General features: G+C 45.2%; 1 long non-coding RNA gene across 1 annotated transcript; it reads left to right on the forward strand.

Moving 5' to 3' along the window:
* The first annotated feature begins 1,694 nt into the window (after window positions 1-1,694).
* LOC145423082 (uncharacterized) lies at window positions 1,695-3,571 on the forward strand. Its single transcript, XR_013904196.1, has 2 exons — window positions 1,695-1,939; window positions 2,116-3,571. It is a non-coding gene; the product is annotated as an uncharacterized LOC145423082 (long non-coding RNA).
* The last annotated feature ends 4,176 nt before the right edge of the window (window positions 3,572-7,747 follow it).

The following is a 7,747-nucleotide window of genomic DNA, read 5'->3' on the forward strand; positions in this document are numbered from 1 at the left end:
GGACCTCAGGCTCTCTGAGCCTCCTCGTCCTCCTTGCTCCCTCTACATCCTTGTCACGCTCCTCGCTTAGGTTTGCAGAGGGTGGGTTTTGCGAAAACCGCCGTCGGTGAGGACATCGAGCTCTCCGTTGCTCCTCGTCCTCCTTGCTCCTTCTCCATCGTTCTCCTGGGCCTCGCTAGTGAAAGAGCAGCTGCTTGGCCTGCCTATTACACGAACACCACTCTCTGTTTGGACTTCAGACACTCCTTGCCTCCTCCTCATCTATGCTCCCTTTACATCGTTCTGATGCTCCTCGCTAGCGTACACATAGGTCTGCGGAGGGCGGGTTTCGCGAACACCCCCTTCGGTGAGGACCTTGGGATCTCCGTTGCTCCCTGTCTTCCTTGCCCCCTCTACATTGATCTCAAGTGCCTCGCTAGTGAAAGAGCAGCTGCTTGGCCTGTCTATTACGCGAACACCGCCCTCCGTTTAGACTTCAGAAACTCCTTGCCTCCTCCTCATCCTTGCTCCCTCTACATCGTTCTCATGCTCCTCGCTTGCGTACGCTTAGGTCTGCGGAGGGCCGGTTTCACGAACACCCCCTTCGGTGAGGACCTCGGGCTCTCCATTGCTCCTTGTCCTCGTTGCTCCTTCTCTACCGTTGTCATGCCCCTCGCTAGTGAAAGAGAAGCTGTTTGGCCTTCCTATTACGTGAACACCGCCCTCCGTTTATGCTCCTCGCTAGCGTACGCTTAGGTCTGCAGAGGGCCGGTTTCGTGAACACCCCCTTTGGTGAGGACCTCGGGCTCTCCGTTGCTCCTCGTCCTCCTTGCTCCTTCTCCTTCGTTTTCATGCGCCTCGCTAGTGAAAAAACAGCTGTGTGGCCTGCCTATTATGCGGACACCACCCTCCAGTTGGACCTGGGGCTCTCCATGCCTCCTTGTCCTCCTTGCTCCCTCTTCATCGTTCTCAAGTGCCTCGCTAGTGAAAGAGCAGCCGTTTGGCCTGCCCATTATGTGAACATGGCCCTCCGTTTATGCTCTTCGCGAGCGTACGCTTAGGTGTGCGAATGGCTGGTTTCGCGAACACCGCCCTCTAGTTGGACCTCAGGCTCTCCGTTGCTCCTCGTACTCCTTACTCCCTCTACATCGTTCTCAAGCGCCTCGCTAGTGAAAGAGCAGCTGCTTGGCCTGCCTATTATGTGAACACCACCCTCCAGTTGGACCTGGGGCTCTCCATGCCCCTCGTCCTTCTTGCGCCCTCGCCTTCGTTCTCATCTGCCTCGCTAGTGAAAGACCAGCTATGTGGCCTGCCTATTACGCGAACACCGCCCTCCGTTTGGACTTCAGACACTCCTTGCCTCCTCCTCATCCTTGCTCCCTCTACATCATTCTCAAGAGCCTCGCTAGTGTACGCTTAGGTCTGCGGAGGGCGGGTTACCTGAACACAGCCTCCGTTTAGACCTCGGACCCTCAGTGTCTCCTCATCCTCCTTTCCCTTTTTAAAAACATTTTCCTCGCTCTCACGCGCCTCGCTGGCGAGCCCTTAGCTTTGGGGAGGGTGGGTTTCGCGAACACCACCGTCTGTGAGGAATCCAGTACCTCCTACACACACACACATACAGGAGGCAGTGAGGAGTAGAAGGAGGTTGTTGCTACGCCTGCGTCGCGGCACCAGGGCTCATTGTGTGTGCGCCCGGAGCAGCTACGGGGGAAACACATGGGACAACCGACCAGTTTGGGGCCATGGTTTATTCAACGTGTATTTTCAGTGTGGTTTAACTTGCTAATCTGATCTGAAATACTTTCCTTGAATGTGCCTTAATTTCACCTCTTTTTTCTTTCTTCTATTCTTAGCTTACTGAAAATGTTGGCGACCAAAGGCCGGATCCAGGGATGTGTGCTGCTTGTGCTACTGGCGTTATGTGGGCAAACTGCTCGCTGTCAACATCGATACAAAGGTAAAGTGCAATCCCAGGGTTGTGTGCTGCTTGTGGTACTCGCTTTATGTGGACAAACTTCTTTCTGTCAACATCAATACAAAGATAACAAAAGAATAGCCTAGTGTAACGTAGTGTTTTATGTTTTTTTTTTCTAGAATGATTCAAATGTTACCATCATTTCCCCAACCCCGCAGGCTCTGCGACCCGTGAAGAACTGAGACTCCTTCTGGTCGGTAAAACAGGATCGGGAAAGAGTGCATCCGGAAATACCATCCTGGGGGATGCGAACGCTTTCAAAGAAGACGTTTTGCCTGAGTCTTTCACCGACGGCTGTCTCAGAAAAGAGGCAGAGGGCGAAGACGGTAGAAATATCGCTGTGATCGACACTCTGGGGCTGTCTTTTGGATGAAATAGATGAAATGGTGGATTTCAATGGAGGAAACCACTACACCAACGAGATGTATAAGGCGGCCCAGAAGAAACTCGAAGGAGAAAGGCTGAAGAGGAGAAAGAACAAAGAAAAAGGGAAGAAGAAGAGAGGATCGAATTGAAGGAGCGGTGTAAATTCTTCCGCCTCGCTTCCCTGGGATTATTTGGCACAGGAGCGTACTTTACATCTTATGTTCTCATGGGGCTCAGTGGAGCCTTTGGATATTCTCAGTTAAAGACGCCAAACTTGACGGTTGGGCATCTTCTTTACTCGTCGATACCGTGAAAACTGCGTAGGTGTATCACCTACTCGACCTAGTGATCAACGAGTACCGCACCGAAGCATGCAACGGGTGCAAGACCAATCACCCCAGCTAGAGACAACACGAGTGTCTGCGAGTCTTGGTGTCAGGGTCCCTGTGCCTACCCGGTCGGCTCAGTATGGCTACATATGTTTTTCATTTTGTTCCTGCTCTCTCCCTTCCTCTCTTTCCCTCCTCCCTCTGCCAGGGCGGAGCTCACCTGTGGGCTTCTGCCCTTGGTCCACGCACCTGGTCGCCATCACGTACCTGTGGCTCGTTATGAGAGTGTTCCAGCTCCTTTGTAAGACGGCAGCTCTGTGTTTCTCGTCGCTGGACCGTTGCCGACCCGCATTCCCTGGACCAACCCTTGTGTTTCCTGAGTGATTGAGTGTGCGAGGAGTGGAGTACGTCATCGTGTTTTCTGTGGAGTGTGGAGAGGAGCGTGAGGAGTGGACGGAGTGCGTGTGGACTTTCAGCGTCTTTTCCCTTTGTGTGTGGACCCCCGGAGCCTGGCTTCCCCCTCACCTCTGTAAATAGATCACCTGGTGTGCTGTAATAAAGATTCTTGTGTTTCCCAACTCAGAGCCTGCGCGTGTGTCCGTTCTATCCCGCTGTGACACTTGGAGGATGACTTTTACGCTGAACATTATTACAGCATCAGGAAAAGACTCCTCACGCCGCGTTTCATTCCTTCCATTCAACGTCTCCTGATCATGTATTCACAGCCACCGAAGGCGCTGTACAGCACCGAGCACCTGAAACACGGACAGTTTGTTGATATTGTAATCAAAAATACAGCCCCGGGGGGGCATTTTAAAAACGCACCCTCCCTATTGCGCATGTCCCTTAAAAGTATGGCCTTCCAGATTGCCTCAGTTGTATCGTGAGTGTAATTTCAAATAAAATGAAATAAAACTCAGAAGCGTCTGTGTGTTGTATTCTTCTTTTTCTTCTTCTTCTTCTTATTATCATCATTATTGTGATTATGCTTCATTTTTATGTACTGGGGTATCAATGACCCCCACGCTGCCACAGCAGATTCTGTGCGTGGCCCCCAAGTGCTACGTTTTGTTTCCCGATCCCCTGACGAACCTATTAGAATCGCTCTGGGGCACTCTTCGACCCCAAATGATCGTTCTGTTTTTTTCATTTTCATTCACCTGTCTCTACTGAGGGTGGGGTACTTTGGGACCCCCGGGGTCTGGGGCTGCCCCGAAGGGGAGCACAAGGGTTAACAGCGGCCTCCCATGGACGAACATGATAGAGCCTGCCTGAAACTAGGAGAAAAATTGAAACGGGAGTGGCATTCAGGGAGGGAAACATGGGTGTACGGGGCAGGAGCCAACCCTGATGCGCGGCCTGTGAAATGCGACCCAGGGGTACTCTGGGACCCCCGGGGTCCGGAGCTGCCCCAAAGGGGAGCACAAGGGTTAATACAACTCAGTGTTTATATAAGTAAAAATAAACTATGGGGGTGTCCAAATTCAGAGGCTGCATCCTCCTGAGGCCACATTTGTAGGCCGATTACGTCACAGCGATGCAACGAAGGCTGTCCAAATTCGTGGACTCCTCTAAATGCAGCCGACAAATGCGTCAGATTTGAAGGATGAAGATGTTTTCAATCTTACAAGAGAATGTAGCTGTGTAAACAAATATCTGCTCAGTTTATCAAGATATCACATATTTGCAAAAGTGCACTGACATTTTCAGAGACGGCTGTTACCCACCAGCTCGATAGCTAGCCGGGGGGTTCTCATTAGGTTTTCCTTCAACCCTCAGTTATGTATTGATGTATACACTGTGATGGAAACTTCATGGAAACAGCTGTTTAACAGCTGCACTGTAGTGATGTGTTGGTCGCAAACGAAATGGCTCTTAGGCTACGTTCACACTGCAGGCGAAAGCGCATCAAATTAGATTTTTTTTGACCCTATGCGACCCATATCCGATCATGGTATGACAGTGTGAACGGCACAAATCCGACATTTTCAAATCCGATCTGGGTCACTTTCGTATGTGGTACTGAATCCGATACATATCCGATGTTTCAGAAAATGACTGCTGTGTGAATGGTCAGGTCGCATCAAGTCCGTCTTTTATGTCACTGACACAAGACAGACGCCAATTATCAGCGCCAGAGAAGCGCCTGATAAGACATCGCGAACGCTTCCTGGCCATCCAGTGTAGATGTTAGTGAAACTGTTGGGAAGACAACGTGAACATATTATTTGTACTGTATAATCTGCAGATTCTGACAGAAATCTGCAACTATCCTTTGAAGCACGGCTACTCTCTAAAACAGCAATAAGGATAATTATTAGGTTATTTACATTATTATGCAAATAATAAACAAAATAATTTAAAGCAAAGATTGGGAAACGTAAAGTCCGAAGTCTTTATATTAAGGGCCATCAGTCAAACAATATTGTTTGCTCTGGGTCTGAACAGAGCGCATTGTGTGTGACGTCTTCTTTTGCGCATGTGGGCCGCTTTGAGGGTTCACACTAGAGCGCGTTTGCTGTCGCATTTTATTTCTAGTGTGAACAAGCAGACAAAAACATCAGATTTGATCAAAAAATCGGAATTGAGCATTAAGACCTGCAGTGTGAACGCAGCCTTAGAGCCGACTCTTTGAAGTGAACGACATGAGCCAGCTCCTTATTGGGAGCCGTGGGGTTTTTTTTCTTTCTCTCACCCTCTGTCTCGCACTTTTTTTGCTTCACTCCGCGCGCGAGCCTTGTGCTTTGCGCTGGGAAGCGGGGGGAGGGGTGGTACACTCGCAGTAGCACAGAGCCGGAGCTAAAGAGAGAGGGAAAGAGAGCCAGGGACAACAACGTCACATTAGAAAGGTATAGTAATTATCCACAACTATTTTCAGTTGCGTATGATAAAAGATTTATTCATGCAGACCCATATGACAGAGAATGTGCATCTTCTTTTTGTTTTCACATTTGTTTATATTTATATTTAATTGTGTTGTGGTTTGCAGTGTTTTGTGTTGTTTCACTTTAAATTTGTTTAAAAGGAAAAAGCTGAAAATTTAAATAGTTAAAAGTTGAAATGTAAATAGTTGTTTTTTGTATTATATGACATATTTGTTACATTTTATTTGGAGTGAATAAATAAAAGTATATTTACGGTGGCCCCTAGAGACAAAGCATGTACAAACTCCAAAACACGTAAAAACTGTATAGCACGTACAAATCCCGAAGCACATACAAACTCCAAGACGCGTACAAACTCCAAAACACGTAAAAGCTCCATAGCACGTACAAACCCCGAAGCACATACAAACTCCAAGACACGTACAAAACATAACAGAAGTGCTCCAGGATGCTAGAGGCAGTGTCGAGCTTTTGTTACCTAGTTGGCTACACAAGCCAGGAAGTACCAACGCCCAGATTTGGTGTGTGGTAGTAACAGGTAAATGAATTTTTTTTAAATTATTTGAATATATATGAGTGCCTGTGTATAAATACACAAACAATACACATATGCTTTCATTTGTGTAATTTAAGTGATCTAGGTAGCTCTGTTTTGGAAGTTCAGTTAACGCTAGAAATGTGCTTTGGAGTTTGTACATGCTTTGGAATTTCTTGTGCTTTTTGGAGTTTGTACGTGCTTTGTCTCTAGGTGCCACCGTATATATTTATATATAAACATATATAAATAAAACCACAGGGTTTTTTTACATCAGTAATTCCTTTCGTGCATAATTTTATATTGTTGTTAATAATAAATTAATTAAAGCAACAAAACAACTTCAGTTTATCTCATTATACTCACTGATCTGGACCTCTTCAGGTCCTGCGTTTGGTGCAGCAGTGCAGTTGGTTATACTAATGGCTTATCAAAGGTTGTTGTACGTGTAATTCTATTTTATGTATTTGGAAGCAGTAATTAGCAAATACCTTGGAAGTGTTTCACAGAGCTGTTGAATCTATCCATCAAAATGTTCTGACATCTTTAACACAAGCTGAAAATCTGAACCTTTTTCAGTGAGGATTCTTTCCATTACTGATATCAGGTCAGTGTAACTAATAAACTGACAGTTCTCGTAGGACAAAAAGAGGGACATGTTGTCCTCTGGTCTGTGCGCTTCTCAAAATGGACCAATTTCATAAAAACTGGAGGAAGTGGGAGAGATTTGTTGAAGGTGCTAATGTGGGATGATGGGCAGTGGGTTATATAACCAGAGCTTAGCTTAGCTATGTTACTTAGTATTTTCACGCAACCACTGGAAGAAGGAAAGCTTGCTAAGGACGTGGCCACTGTTTTTAGAAGGCAGCTCTTAAAAGAGACTGGAAATACCCTTCCGAATATCACCAGGGGTGGACCGTAAAGTGCTCAGTGGACAGCAGTGTTGGGCAAGTTACTTTGAAAAAGTAATTAGTTAGAGTAACTAGTTACTTCTTCAAAAAAGTAACTCAGTTAGTAACTGAGTTACAATATTATAAAAGTATTTAATTACTAGGAAAAGTAACTATTGCGTTACTTTAAAAAAATGTTTAAATATGTAAAACAACTTGGATCCAGTCTTAATCAAAGTTACTAAAATAATAAAAAATAAATTACTAAACATACTTGAACATACTAAAACATATATGCAACAGAAGGAACTAACAGTAAACATTAATATATATGTATACAAACTATTCAAATGTTACTGTGATAATATGACAAAACACCAATCAGATAATATTTTATAATTGTAGAGAGAAGTATTTTTTAAATTTGTCATAATTAATACAATAAAACACAACAGATGTGTCAGAACCTTTGATATTTATTGCACATAAACAGGCTGCAACTGGCTGTCAAATAAGCATTAAATTAAATTATGCTTTTTAAGCAATGTAGTGCAAATTAAATGAGCCGAACTGTAACAGCTTTAGAAAACTCTGGCTAAACAAGTATTTTCCTCCATGCAAAAGTAAATAGTTGAGGTGATTTCAATTTAACACAGAAAAAATACACTGTATAATAAAACTAAAATTTTTTATAAGGTATAAAAATGTAAACAGATAATACAAAGTTTCAACTCCATGGCCATTTAAAATCTATTTGAAGTCAAACGTGCTGTTTGTGATTGGCT

Source organism: Astatotilapia calliptera, chromosome 20, assembly GCF_964374335.1.
Source record: "Astatotilapia calliptera chromosome 20, fAstCal68.1, whole genome shotgun sequence".
NCBI classification, from domain to species: Eukaryota; Metazoa; Chordata; class Actinopteri; order Cichliformes; family Cichlidae; genus Astatotilapia; species Astatotilapia calliptera.